At 41.9% G+C, this 14,420-nt stretch overlaps 1 pseudogene; it reads right to left on the minus strand.

Moving 5' to 3' along the window:
- Positions 1-13,306: 13,306 nt before the first annotated feature.
- LOC123158779 (ATP synthase subunit beta, chloroplastic-like) lies at positions 13,307-14,154 on the minus strand (annotated as a pseudogene).
- Positions 14,155-14,420: the final 266 nt, after the last annotated feature.

The following is a 14,420-nucleotide window of genomic DNA, read 5'->3' on the forward strand; positions in this document are numbered from 1 at the left end:
AACAGAGGTAAATCACATGTAAAAAGTAACGTAAATACTATTACCTCAATCCAAATAGCGGAAGTAACAAGGTTGTGGATTCCCATCAACACCAACGGCAAAGTTGAGTGTAGAAATCGTAACCCTAACGTATCACTTACTCGTCGTAAGAATCCTGCAACATGAAACGTTGCAGCCCGAAAACGGGTCAGCACATGGAATATGCTGGCAAATTCACCATAGAGAATAATGGACATAATAATGCTATCACTACATGCATATTGGCTGGTGGTAAAGCTCTATGGTTATAATGTTTTTGCGAAAAGCCAATTTTTCCCTACTACAAAGGAATAAATTTTATTTAACTATCATGGTGGTTGTGAAACATTGAGATGGTTGACAGCATCTCAATCCCAATTAAGTATCATCATTAACCCAACAAGATTAATTAAAGTAACATGATGAGATCAATGGGATAATCCAAGAACTAGATACTCAAGATGTCCATAACCGGGGACACGGCTAATCATGATTAGTTTGTACACTCTGTAGAGGTTTGCGCACTTTTCCCCACAAGACTCGATCGCCTCCGCTTGATTCTCGCACTGCATGATGTTTGAGAAACGGATGACCGAGACACAGTCTTTCAGGAACAATCACTCTTTACTCGGGTGGACCGGTACACCTACTTTCCCCTACATCTGCTAGCCCACCTCTTCAAGAGATCATGTAACCTACTCAACTATGCTAGAGCCCATAATAGCTTGTGGCTGCACAAGGAAGTTTCTAGCATGAATAATCTTATGATCCCTTTGAGCCTGGGTGGCGGTCCTTATACAAACAGACAACACCGGATTCTCCAGGTGCCTCAATCCACCCAGATGTTGATTTAAGTAGCCACCTTAAGTTGAACCATTAATTAACAATCTCACATCTGTCATGGAAATTCACTCAAACCCAATTCACGTCTACGAGCATAGCATAGCAATATAAGCAAACGTGAAGTAACTCCCAAAGGTTTGATTGTAAACAGGGCAATAGGTACTACCTCATCAACTACTTCCCAATACCCACATGTTATCAATCCTACTCATGCAATGTTTGAGGGTTGAATCTAATGCATAAAAACTGGGTATGAAAGGGATATGATCAAAGTGTGAACTTGCCTGCAATGTTGATGAAGATGATTCACACTCAAAACTCTTGATAGATCTACTCGTCACACTCCATCAATCTATCGTAAGCAAGCAATAGTAACTACACATAAGCAATCACTCAAAAGATCGAGAAGAACGAAGAAGATAGTTCAGAAAACAACAAAACAAGGCAAATAACTCTTGCAACATAAAACAATTTCTAACAGTACCAAAATTATGTAAATTTGGCCTTATCAGAAAGTTTAGGTCAAGAGCTTCGAATGCAAAAAGAATCAACTCAAACGGAGTTATAAAACTCAAGTTATGATCAAAAGAAGATTCAAATTCAAATCTGTTTGAAAACAATTTTTAAATTTTCAAAAACATGTTTAAGTTGTTTTACTGGATAGAGGGGATCATAACGAAGACGTGGGCATTGGTTTCGTTGGATTTGGACAAACGAGTAAAAAGTAGTGATCGTTTGAAAATCAGGGACTAATCTGTAAATAAAATAACTACAACTAGCTCCCTGGCGTAAATAAACAGAAAACGAAAAGACTAAATAACGAACGATCGTTTACAGGATCTAAACAGTGGACGTTCGGTGTTTAGTAAAACCTAAAAAAAACAGATCTAGGCTAGGTTTTTATTAAAACCGAACAAAAGGAAAACCGAGAAAACCGGGGCGGCGGTTATACCGGTTCGCGGCGGATCGGGTCCGGCGAGGTCGGGGCAGTGGCGTGCTCCGGCGACGGCGGCGCGCGGGCAAGGCGAGGGCGGCGAGCTCCGGCGCGGCGGCGGCAGCGGGCGGAGGGAGCGGCGCAGGCGACGGCAGCGAGCGGCGCGGGTGGCGGCGGGCGGCGCGGCAGTTGCGGCGAGATGCGTCGGCGGCGAGGAGAGAGAAGAGAGAGGGGGCCGGGGTGGCCCGGTATTTAAGGAGGAGGGGTGGCCTTGGGAGGCGTGAGGAAGGGGCAAGGCGGCGGCGGGCGCGGCTCGGACTCCGGCCGGAGTCCGGCTCGGCGACGGGACGACAGGGACGATGGCAGTGCGTGGAGCTGGGCCTTGGCCTGGCAAGAGCTGGGCCGGCCCAGTTCGGCGGAGGAAATCTTTTTTTTTTCAAACAGAGTAAGAAATAATAAAAACAAAAGAAAATGAAAATATTATATAGGCATATAATATATCAAAATTTTCAGAAAAAGATTTCCTACAACGTGAACATTTTTACAACGCTAGATAGAATTCACACAAATTTAAATAAAACAAAGAGTGCTACTGCCTTAATAAAATCCAATAAAAATCATTTTAAAAATACCAAAATGATTTCAAATTTATTTCTCTCCAATTTTCTGATGTAGGGAGTCATGTTACCCTATTTTCTGTATATTTTATTTTTGGAGAAAAATAATTTGAATAAAACTCAAATAACTCCAATATTGAAAAATAATTTCAATGGGACTTCGAATTAAATCCTTTGAAACTCCCAACTCATATTTCATTTGTTTTGAAGAAGTCATTTTATCTTCTCTCGTGAAAATCATTGAGTTGCATAAAGTTTCAGAAATGGGAAATATTTTCAAATGAAATTCAAATATTTTCAACACCCCTTGTCATTTAAATAAATGGAAGAAGTCATGTCATCTTCTCTCCAGGGTTTTGTGATGAAAAGAATTTGAATTCATGGAGATCATAAAAGCAAAATGAAAGTTTGGGAAAGTCCTTTTATTCCCTCTCATTTAACTTTCAAAAGATTTCGAATTCCACTCACTTTCAGTCAATCAATCAAACAATCAATCCAATCTATCTGTTTATTATAACATTCCAAAATTTAGAATTTTGGGATGTTACAAACCTACCACCCTTAAAATGAATCTCGTCCTCGAGATTCGGAGAGGCTAGAAAGAAAAAGGTTAGGGTTTGGGGGTCTCCTCAAAATCCATCGATCATCTCAGGGGTCTGGGGTGCTACCACCCTTAGAAGCATGGTTACGGTTCCATCAAAACTCATATACTCCATCCTTATTCTTGACAGTGTCGGTCTTCTCAGATCTTCAGTATAATTCCTTCTCTGGGCTCTTCCGGTGGTGGCATAACCTTTTCCTCAATTCTTCTGTCCTTTCATCTTGGTAAGGTTATTCCATGACTGGGTCTTCTTAGCTGACGGGTCAGGCGCCAATACTAAACAACTATCGACATCTCATGGTGGTCAACAATTTACGGTTTCTCCTGCAGGAAATGGGTCTGGTTGATCCTCACCGTATAACCTACGATTGGCATCAACTGCCGTGTACAAGGGAAACATTCTTATACCATTCTAAGGTTTAAACAAGGTTTAATCGTCGTCTCTCTACTATAGGTAAGTCACTCAGATTTACCATCCCATATAGCAAAGCGAACAATAAGAGTAAGTCGGTATGGTGATCAATCCATCCCGCACCCAAATCATTACCTTGTATATGGTTTAGCGAATCTCGCATTCTAACACTCGGTCATCCTCGCAAGCATTGCAGAATTTCTCTTGTCGACGAACCAAGTTCGGATAAATCCATGGATTCTGCAAGCCAAACAAACATCTATCGTTCCTTCACAACTCTCAGGTTTTGCGTAACTCCTATAAGATCGTCTGTCGATAAAAATCGTAACTTCTTCCAGGGTCTTTCCTTCAGCAAGAGTGTGCTTGCTTCTTGGCAGGTCCTGGGGCCTGTGGGTTATGGCCCATCTCATCACTTGTAAACCTTGAACTCATCATCGGGCAACTGATCCTTAATCCAACATCCAACTTCCTGGTATTCTTAAATCCATCCAATTGTACTGTCTTCCTTCCTTCTATTGGCACCAACTAGGACATGATTACTCAGACTCATCATGGAATTCCATTGATCCATATTTCCAACATCATACCTCCTTTATATCCAATAGTAATTCATCTCTTCATCCTCGGGGGATATCCCACATACCGAGATAAAAAAACTTATACTTATGAAGTCCATACTCCACTTCGTGGAACATCATTATCCTTTCCAGGGTCAAGCGTCCTTACAGGGGAATATTGGCCATCTCTGCATGGCACTTCTTCAACTGGGAAACGTGAAACACATCATGAACTCATGACAGTCCTTCGGGTGACTCCAGCTTGTTGGCCACTTCTCCCATACGCTCCAAAACTCGGTATGGTCCTACAAATCTCGGGGCTAACTTTCCCTTAACTCCAAATAGTTTAACTCCTCGCAGAGGGAACACATGAAGACATGCTCTGTCTCCAATTTCATAGACTACCTCCTTTACATCCAATAATAATCCATACCCTCATATTCTTGGGGTATCCAACATATCGAGATAAAACTCATACTTATTTTGTTCGAAATCCACTTCGTGGAATATCATTACCTTTTTCCAAGGGTCAAGTTTCCTCACAGGGTACTACCACCCTTAAAATGCACAATCTTCCATAGACCATATTTCTCATATCCTCGAAAATGGTCAAAATCTTTCTTCATAGAGTAACAACTCATAAAATCCAAATCAATACCAATGATGCTAACTTTATTGATTCTCAAATTATTACAATCTCCTGCATTCCATTACATGCCTCAATCCGACACTTCACTAATAAAAGAAATGTCCACACTACTACTACTATTTCTCGTTGCACTCAACTATTTATCACAAGTCTCCGTCTCCTTGGGGCATTCTCTGGCAAAGTGCCCTGCTTCATCACAACGGAAACATATTACTCCTGACATATCTCGAGGTTTCCTTGTGATTATATAGCCTCCTGGGGTCCTCATCTTCCATTTTGGGCAATCATTGAAGTAGTGTCCTGAATTTTTGCACCTGAAACATGTGATATGACTCAGGTCTCTCTTTGTAGAAATTGGGTTGTTCCTGGGATCCAATCTACTTCTCTTCCTGGACTTTACCGTTCCAATCAGGGCTTCTATTTCCTGTGGGTCATACTCTGCTTCCTCTGTCGGAAATTCTACTAAATCCCCATTCAGACAATTTTGGGAGATGTGTCCTTCTTCTCCACATGAATAGCATGACTTGGTGCAGGGTTTATTTGGTTCTTCTTTGGGTGTGTCCTCCACCTCTTCCTTCATCACAGATTCCTCTAAAATTCCCATGAGGGCTCTTTTCATTGCTTCTTTCTTCTGCTAGACGGTCCTTTGTACCATGGGGTAGATGTGACACTGAGCAGGGTAGTGGGTAGTCCCTTCACACAAGAAACAAGTGATCTGCCGAGTTGGGCATTCTTCAGCTGGGTGACTTCCTTCACAATTAGGGCATTCATCCTTGTGTTCCTTATGGTTGTGGCCTATTTCTCCACAAGGCTTGTATGCACAAGGTTTCTTCATATCCTTTCCATAAGGCTTAAATTTCTGGGACACAAGACAAGATCTTTGTAGAGTCCACTTAAATTCTTTCCAAGTGGTTACTTCTTGCCATCCATTGATGGTTTGGTACATCCTCCACCAAGTAGCAGCACCTCTTTCAAAACATTGAAGAGCATGCCGGGTCATATCCTTTCCGACTATAGGGTTATTCTTCATGTGATCCTCCATGTTCTGAATCCATCGGTCCGTCTCCAATTGACTCATCGGTCCAGAAAATACAAGCTCATCTCCATTCATCCTCTATTGGGTCCATGGGTTTGGGGTGAGATAAGAGAGGTCGAGAGGGATGCACACAATACAAACAATAGTTTTGAAAAGACAGATTTTTATTGTGGCTGTCAGAAAAACAACAAACAAATGACAGCTCACAAACGTCGCATCTAACGTAGGTATAACAGGGGTTTGGTCTTCTAAAGGTCAATAAGTCTTCAATGTCGCCAAACTCTTCAAGTCTTGTTCATGTCTCCGATGGCTTCTTGCAATCATGCTTGTCCTTCTCAAGTTCTTTTGCCAAATCATCTCTGTTGACGCGAAGTCTCTCGTGACGTCCTTTAATATTTCTGGAGTTGCGCTCCAACTTATGGGTTTCAACATCCTTGACATGAACCATGATCCTACTGTCCTTCAGTTCCTGACGAATCTTTGATGTCTCAAGGTTTTGCTCTTCTAGCTTGGCTACTTTCAGCTTCTGCGTCCTGAGTTCTTCATGAAATGCTTCTTTATCAAATACTATTTCCTGCAGGTCCATCTTAACTTCTTGATGTAATACTCCAGATCCTGGTGGTACACCGGTCTAAAGTTAGAACTGCGTCCTTTGCTGATAGGTGCTCCAGCAGCCTTCTACCATCCAATCCTTATGACAAACTGCATGCTTAACTCCGCACGGTGACAATAGCATAAGCGGACGATAACATCATGGATAGTCGTGTTTATGCCCATGTTACTGCCATGAGCTTTCATTCCATAACTGATATCTCCTGTCTTAGGGTTTCCTTGACAAAACTTTGAGTTTCTAACTCTCCATGTTTCGGTCTTTCTCCGATACACCTTGCTCTCGAGTATTGACAGCTTCCATAGTCTGCCAAGTTCCATAAGGGTAACCTTCCTAGGTCATACACATCTGGCAATTCTTCAGAGCCTTCAAATTCTCCCAGTCCTCGGAATCTTCAACCGTTGTAGTTTCCATTATCATAATGCACGGTAAAATCCTCTTCATTCCGAATGGTCTTAGTTGTCCGATATCTTGTACTTCTTGAAGTGGTCTCATCCGTCGAATCTTCGAGTGGTCCAAAAGGAAAAGGGTATGGTCTCACTAAAAGGGAATATTTGAATAAGACTCAGAAAAGGAGAGAGGTAAAAGATCTTTTTGAAAAGGAAAGTTTTAGAGAAAAAAATCCTTCCTATGGGCTTGCCAGTTTCTAGGGTCACGTCCTACAGTCAACATGTGCTCTGATACCATCTTGTAGCGACCCGACCCGAATGGATCAAGTCTCTGTGCTTAAGTGTCATCCCTGGATCGGTATGCTGACACACACAGTACTCGAGGATTTATAACAGAGGTAAATCACATGTATAAAGTAACGTAAATACTATTACCTCAATCCAAATAGCGGAAGTAACAAGGTTGTGGATTCCCATCAACACCAACGGCAAAGTTGAGTGTAGAAATCGTAACCCTAACGTATCACTTACTCGTCGTAAGAATCCTGCAACATGAAACGTTGCAGCCCGAAAACGGGTCAGCACATGGAATATGCTGGCAAATTCACACCATAGAGAAATGATGAACAAAGGCTATCACTACATGCATATATGGCTGGTGGAAAAGCTCTATGGTTATAATGTTTTTGCGAAAAGCCAATTTTTCCCTACTTCAAAGGAATAAATTTTATTTAACTATCATGGTGGTTGTGAAACATTGAGATGGTTGACAGCATCTCAATCCCAATTAAGTATCATCATTAACCCAACAAGATTAATTAAAGTAACATGATGAGATCAACGGGATAATCCAAGAACTAGATACTCAAGATGTCCATAACCGGGGACACGGCTAATCATGATTAGTTTGTACACTCTGCAGAGGTTTGCGCACTTTTCCCCACAAGACTCGATCGCCTCCGCTTGATTCTCGCACTGCATGATGTTTGAGAAACGGATGACCGAGACACAGTCTTTCAGGAACAATCACTCTTTACTCGGGTGGACCGGTACACCTACTTTCCCCTACATCTGCTAGCCCACCTCTTCAAGAGATCATGTAACCTACTCAACTATGCTAGAGCCCATAATAGCTTGTGGCTGCACACGGAAGTTTCTAGCATGAATAATCTTATGATCCCTTTGAGCCTGGGTGGCGGTCCTTATACAAACAGACAACACTGGGTTCTCCAGGTGCCTCAATCCACCCAGATGTGAGTTTTAGTTGCCACCTTAAGTTGAACCATTAATTAACAATCTCACATCTGTGATGGAAATTCACTCAAACCCAATCCACGTCTATGAGCATAGCATAGCAATATAAGCAAACGTGAAGTAACTCCCAAAGGTTTGATTGTAAACAGGGCAATAGGTACTACCTCATCAACTACTTCCCAATACCCACATGTTATCAATCCTACTCATGCAATGTTTGAGGGTTGAATCTAATGCATAAAAACTGGGTATGAAAGGGATATGATCAAAGTGTGAACTTGCCTGCAATGTTGATGAAGATGATTCACACTCAAAACTCTTGATAGATCTACTCGTCACACTCCGTCAATCTATCGTAAGCAAGCAATAGTAACCACACATAAGCAATCACTCAAAAGATCGAGAAGAACGAAGAAGATAGTCCGGAAAACATCAAAACAAGGAAAATAACTCTTGCGACATAAAACAATTTCTAACAGTACCAAAATTATGTAAATTTGGCCTTATCAGAAAGTTTAGGTCAAGAGCTTCGAATTGCAAAAAAAAATCAACTCAAACGGAGTTATAAAACTCACGTTATAATCAAAAGAAGATTCAAATTCAAATCTGTTTGAAAACAATTTTTAAATTTTCAAAAACATGTTTAAGTTGTTTTACCAGATAGAGGGGATCATAACGAAGACGTGGGCGTTGGTTTCGTTGGATTTGGACAAACGAGTAAAAAGTAGTGATCGTTTGAAAATCACGGACTAATCTGTAAATAAAATAACTACAACTAGGTCCCTCGCATAAATAAACAGAAAACGAAAAGACTAAATAACGAACGCTCGTTTATAGGATCTAAACAGTGGACGTTCGCTGTTTAGTAAAACCTAAAAAAACAGATCTAGGCTAGTTTTTTTTTAAAACCGAACAAAAGGAAAACCGAGAAAACCGGGGCGGCGGTTATACCGGTTCGCGGCGGATCGGGTCCGGCGAGGTCGGGGCAGTGGCGTGCTCCGGCGACGGCGGCGCGCGGGCAAGGCGAGGGCGGCGAGCTCCGGCGCGGCGGCGGCAGCGGGCGGAGGGAGCGGCGCAGGCGACGGCAGCGAGCGGCGCGGGTGGTGGCGGGCGGCGCGGTGCAGCGGCGGCGGCGCGGCAGTTGCGGCGAGATGCGGCGGCGGCGAGGAGAGAGAAGAGAGAGGGGGCCGGGGTGGCCCGGTATTTAAGGAGGAGGGGTGGCCTTGGGAGGCGTGGGGAAGGGGCAAGGCGGCGGCGGGCGCGGCTCGGACTCTGGCCGGAGTCCGGCTCGGCGACGGGACGACGGGGACGATGGCGGTGCGTGGAGCTGGGCCTTGGCCTGGCAAGAGCTGGGCCGGCCCAGTTCGGCGGAGGAAATCTTTTTTTTTTCAAACAGAGTAAGAAATAATAAAAAGAAAAGAAAATGAAAATATTATATAGGCATATAATATATCAAAATTTTCAGAAAAAGATTTCCTACAACGTGAACATTTTTACAACGCCAGATAGAATTCACACAAATTTAAATAAAACAAAGAGTGCTACTGCCTTAATAAAATCCAATAAAAATCATTTTAAAAATACCAAAATGATTTCAAATTTATTTCTCTCCAATTTTCTGATGTAGGGAGTCATGTTACCCTATTTTCTGTATATTTTATTTTTGGAGAAAAATAATTTGAATAAAACTCAAATAACTCCAATATTGAAAAATAATTTCAATGGGACTTTGAATTAAATCCTTTGAAACTCCCAACTCATATTTCATTTGTTTTGAAGAAGTCATTTTATCTTCTCTCGTGAAAATCATTGAGTTGCATAAAGTTTCAGAAATGGGAAATATTTTCAAATGAAATTCAAATATTTTCAACACCCCTTGTCATTTAAATAAATGGAAGAAGTCATGTCATCTTCTCTCCGGGGTTTTGTGATGAAAAGAATTTGAATTCATGGAGATCATAAAAGCAAAATGAAAGTTTGGGAAAGTCCTTTTATTCCCTCTCATTTAACTTTCCAAAAGATTTCGAATTCCACTCACTTTCAGTCAATCAATCAAACAATCAATCCAATCTATCTGTTTATTATAACATTCCAAAATTTAGAATTTGTGGATGTTACACTGCGCGGCCTCGTCGATATGGTCAGGTAATCCACACCACACCCACACCATCCTCCTCCTTTCCCGTCCCACATGCCCCGACTGACGGAGCGACACCTTCCACCGAAATCACTGCCCCCCTCCTCCAATTAAGCGCCGCCCACAGCCATTTTACATGCAGTATAACATGGAGCTGAGTAGCATGCGGCCGCACGTGCGGACGAGGTCGCTATGGCTGACATGCGTGTTGACCACCAGATCTTGGAGGAGCACCTCGTCTTCGAGGCCACCGTCGACACCACCGCGCGGTTGTCTACTTTAAAATACAGTTCGTGATGTTTTCTCAAGGCCACCGCCAGTGCCTTCTAGTGATTTGTCCTCTGTAATGTTAATATGCAATCTGATGTTCAGTTAACAGTTTGGTCCTCTGAAATGTAATGTTTAGTTAACACTTTGGTCCAACAATTGCTATATTTCGTAGTACTGTTCTCAAGCATTCTTTGTTTTGTGAACTGTCTTATCTTCTAGTACATGTTTCTATTCTCCAATGTCGTGCTCAGTTAACTATTTTGGTTCATTTGGTCTGCTGTCCATTTCACTATTTGGTTCAGTTCTACAATTTGATTTTCATTTGATGTGGGTACAATTTTGTATTGTTATACATGTGACAGCAATTGAATTTGGCTGTACTCAATACATATTCTACTGATAGTATGGCAACTCTTAGTTAACCTGATCAAGATCTTCCTTATGTGTGTTGCAGGGAAACAATGGGAGACACTGCGGTTTACCATCGAGGTTTGTTCAAGCAGGGTCCTTTGGCTAATAGCACATTATAGTGCAGTTAAAGGAATCATTCTAATTTTTAGGTTTCTTACAATTTGGTCTTGCACATGTAGGTCCTGCTGTCAGAGGATTAGACCCACTGTTCGACCCATTTTGCATATGGGGAAATGAGATGTCCATGAATATCAGTCAAGTCAAGAAACTCAGAAAGATTGTTAGGATGAAGAAACTTGCGACGAATAACAGCAAGATCTTTGTTTGCACAATGAAGAAGACATCAGTCAACTATAGCATGGTACCAACTCTTTTACCTTGTTTTTACCCCTTGCGCTATTTCAAAATTTACAACAGCGATTTATGCATAGCTTTGTATTTAGTACTTTTCAAAGCAGTTCACCGATGATTACCTCTCAAACCACCTGCATGGTCAAGAGGCAAGGAAGGTATTCATTCAACACCCACAGTACATACTGAAGTCTTGCTGAAGAGGACGAAGGTTGGGCGGGCAATTATCCATAGCCACTGGCCTAAAGTTGCAAGGACATTCAACATCACTGAAGGCCCAATATTTGCATGCCGCTTCTGCAGTTTCCCAGATGAGATTCATCTATCTATTTACCATGTATGATGCTACTTTCCAAACATTTTTGATGCTGCATGTGAAACTTGGTGCTGTTGTGTAATGGCGTAACTGAGTGCCGAAGCTATCTGATGTAATTCGATCATGAAATCCTGGTTGCTTTTATATGGATATGACATATCTGGCGTGTTTTATAAGAAATATCAGTTTGATTAGTACATGGATTATCAATAATAGGCTAATTGCCCTACTTATTGGGGTTTTCTAGTGCAAACGGTTACTCAGACAGCACTGTGGGCGATGAACTCAAACAACCCGCACGGTTTCTAGAAAGTAGGCGTGTTCAATCAACTAACAATCACACACGACTTCTGGCAGTGAACTGTTTGAGTTAGGCCACCTTGCACAAACGTTTCCACACAAAGAACTGTGTGGGATGTACATACCTACGGAAATGATTTTCTGGGATTCACCGTGTGGGATGTACATACCTACGGAAATGATTTCTGGGATTCACCGTGTGGGATGTACATACCTACGGAAATGATTTCTGGGATTCACCATGTGGGATGTACATACCTACGGAAATGATTTCTGGGATTCACCGTGTGGGATGTACATACCTACGGAAATGATTTCTGGGATTCACCGTGTGGGATGTACATACCTACGGAAATGATTGGGTTTCCATGCCTCGCCCGATCGCACACGGCCCCAGCCTGGGTCCCATGAGGGCCTATCCCCGACGATTTCTGGGTCGTGTGGGAAGGACCCCCCTATCGCCCACACTCACTTGGCGACGGTTCCAAATGCCATCACGGAAAGGGGTTTTAAACCGTTTGTTTAGGAAATCATTGTACAAGTGATGCAAGTTGCGAGAGATAATAATTAAGGGTAACTTAAGGTGGCAACATCAACACACATCTGGGTGGAATGGTTGGGGCACCCTGGAGAAACCAGTGGCTTGCCCAGGCACCTGGAGAAACCAGTGCTTGCCCAAGGGAATCCCGGAGTACCCGTGTGATTACCCTATGGAATGCCACCCAGGCTCAAAGGGATCATATGATATTTCATGCCTAGAAACTTCCGTGTGCAGTCACAAGCCATTATGGGCTCTGGCGTAGTTGAGTAAGTTGTGGGAAACCTTTCCATGATAGGCTAGCACATGTAGGGGAATTGTAGGTGTACCGGCCTATCTATCGGTTAAGGGGACCTCTTCGAAAAGACTATATCTCGGTCATCCGGTTCTCAAACATCAGGCAGTGCGAGGAATTCAACGGAGGAGATCGAGTTTTGTGGGGAAAAGTGCACAAACCTCTGCAGAGTGTACAAACTAATCAAGATTAGCCATGTCCCCGGTTATGGACAACTTGAGTATCTAGAAGTGAATTATTGGTTGATCTCATCACTCTATTTAATAAAATTGTTGGGTTATTAATGATTTGGTAATTTTGGGATTGAGTTGGAGGAACCTTCTCAATAATGGCATAAACTTGGTAGTAAAATAAAATTTATTCCTTTGTTGTAGGGAAAAAATAGCTTTATGCAAAATTAAACTTAGAGCCTCCACCAGCCAAATATGCATATAGAGATAGACATTTCTCATTATTATTCTATGGTGTGAAATTGCCAGTACATTCAATGTACTGACCTACATGGTTGCAACGTCACATGTTGCAGGAATCATACAACGAGTAAGTGATACGTTAGGGTTACGTTGTCTACACTCAACTTTGCCGTGTGTATTGTTGGGACTCCACAAGTTTGTTGCTACTTCAGCTATACGGACTAAGGTAATAGTATTTGTGTTACTTTTTACATGTATTGAACTCTGTTATAAATCCTCGAGTACTCTGTGTGTCAGCATGCCGATCCAGGGATGACACTTAAGCATAGAGATTTGATCCATTTGGGTCGGCTCGCTACACTACTTGAACAAGAAGAAAGATAATATCGATAAATAAAAGCACGTCTTGCTTATTAACATCTCGGAAATATTTTGCCATAGTTAGGGAAGTTAAACCAACTCACAAACGAGCTCCCAGTGTTTCATTCATTTGGCCATAGACTAGAGCTATCTTTGATTTCTCAATATTTTTTCGTTGATTACTCCGGATTCCTTCATTTCCATATAAAGATCATTTCCTTCACGAGTCTGTTCCCCTACTCCACCGAATACGGATACACCCCCATGAGATTTAGCAATGTTATTGATTAATTCCATGATCAGTACTGTTTTACCTACTCCAGGCCCCCCAAATAGTCCTATTTTTCCTCCACGTCGATAAGGAGCTGAAAGATCGATGACCTTAATACATGTTTCAAAGATGGAAAATTTCGTATCTAACTCGATAAAGGCAGGCGCAGATCTATGAATAGGGAATGTTGCACTACTATCTACAGGACCCAAATTGTGAACAGGCTCCCCAAGAACATTGAAAATTCGTCCGAGAGTAGCTCCACTGACCGGAACACTAAGAGGAGCTCCCATGTCAATCACTTCCATTCCTCTCATCAATCCGTTCGTAGCACTCATAGCTACAACACTAACTCGATTATTTCCTAATAATTGTTGTACCTCACAAGTCACATTAATTTTATTATCGGCAGTGTCTCTACTCTGGACTACCAAAGCATTATAAATATAAGGTAACTTACCTGGGGGAAAAGTGACATCCAGCACGGGTCCAATAATTTGATCGATACGACCTGTACTTTTTTCTTCAATTGTGGAAACCTCGGGAGGAGAAGTAGTAGGATTGGTTCTCATAATTATCACATAATTAAAAAAAGGAATTTGTCAAAAAATTTCTTTTTTTATTGTTGAATAATGCCAAATCAAATAAAAAAATCCAAAAGTAAACAGGAAATGAATTAGTTAATTCAATAAGAGAGAAAAGGGGACCAGGACTTGATTTCGTTGCCCAAGTGAATCCCATTCAATCGCTTACTCATGGATTGAGTCCGTGGGAAAGTTCAATCAATCTTTTTTTCATATACATTTTGCCTTTTGTGGAGGATCTGTGCCTACTCTAC

Source organism: Triticum aestivum, chromosome 1D (assembly GCF_018294505.1).
Source record: "Triticum aestivum cultivar Chinese Spring chromosome 1D, IWGSC CS RefSeq v2.1, whole genome shotgun sequence".
Classification (NCBI taxonomy): domain Eukaryota; kingdom Viridiplantae; phylum Streptophyta; class Magnoliopsida; order Poales; family Poaceae; genus Triticum; species Triticum aestivum.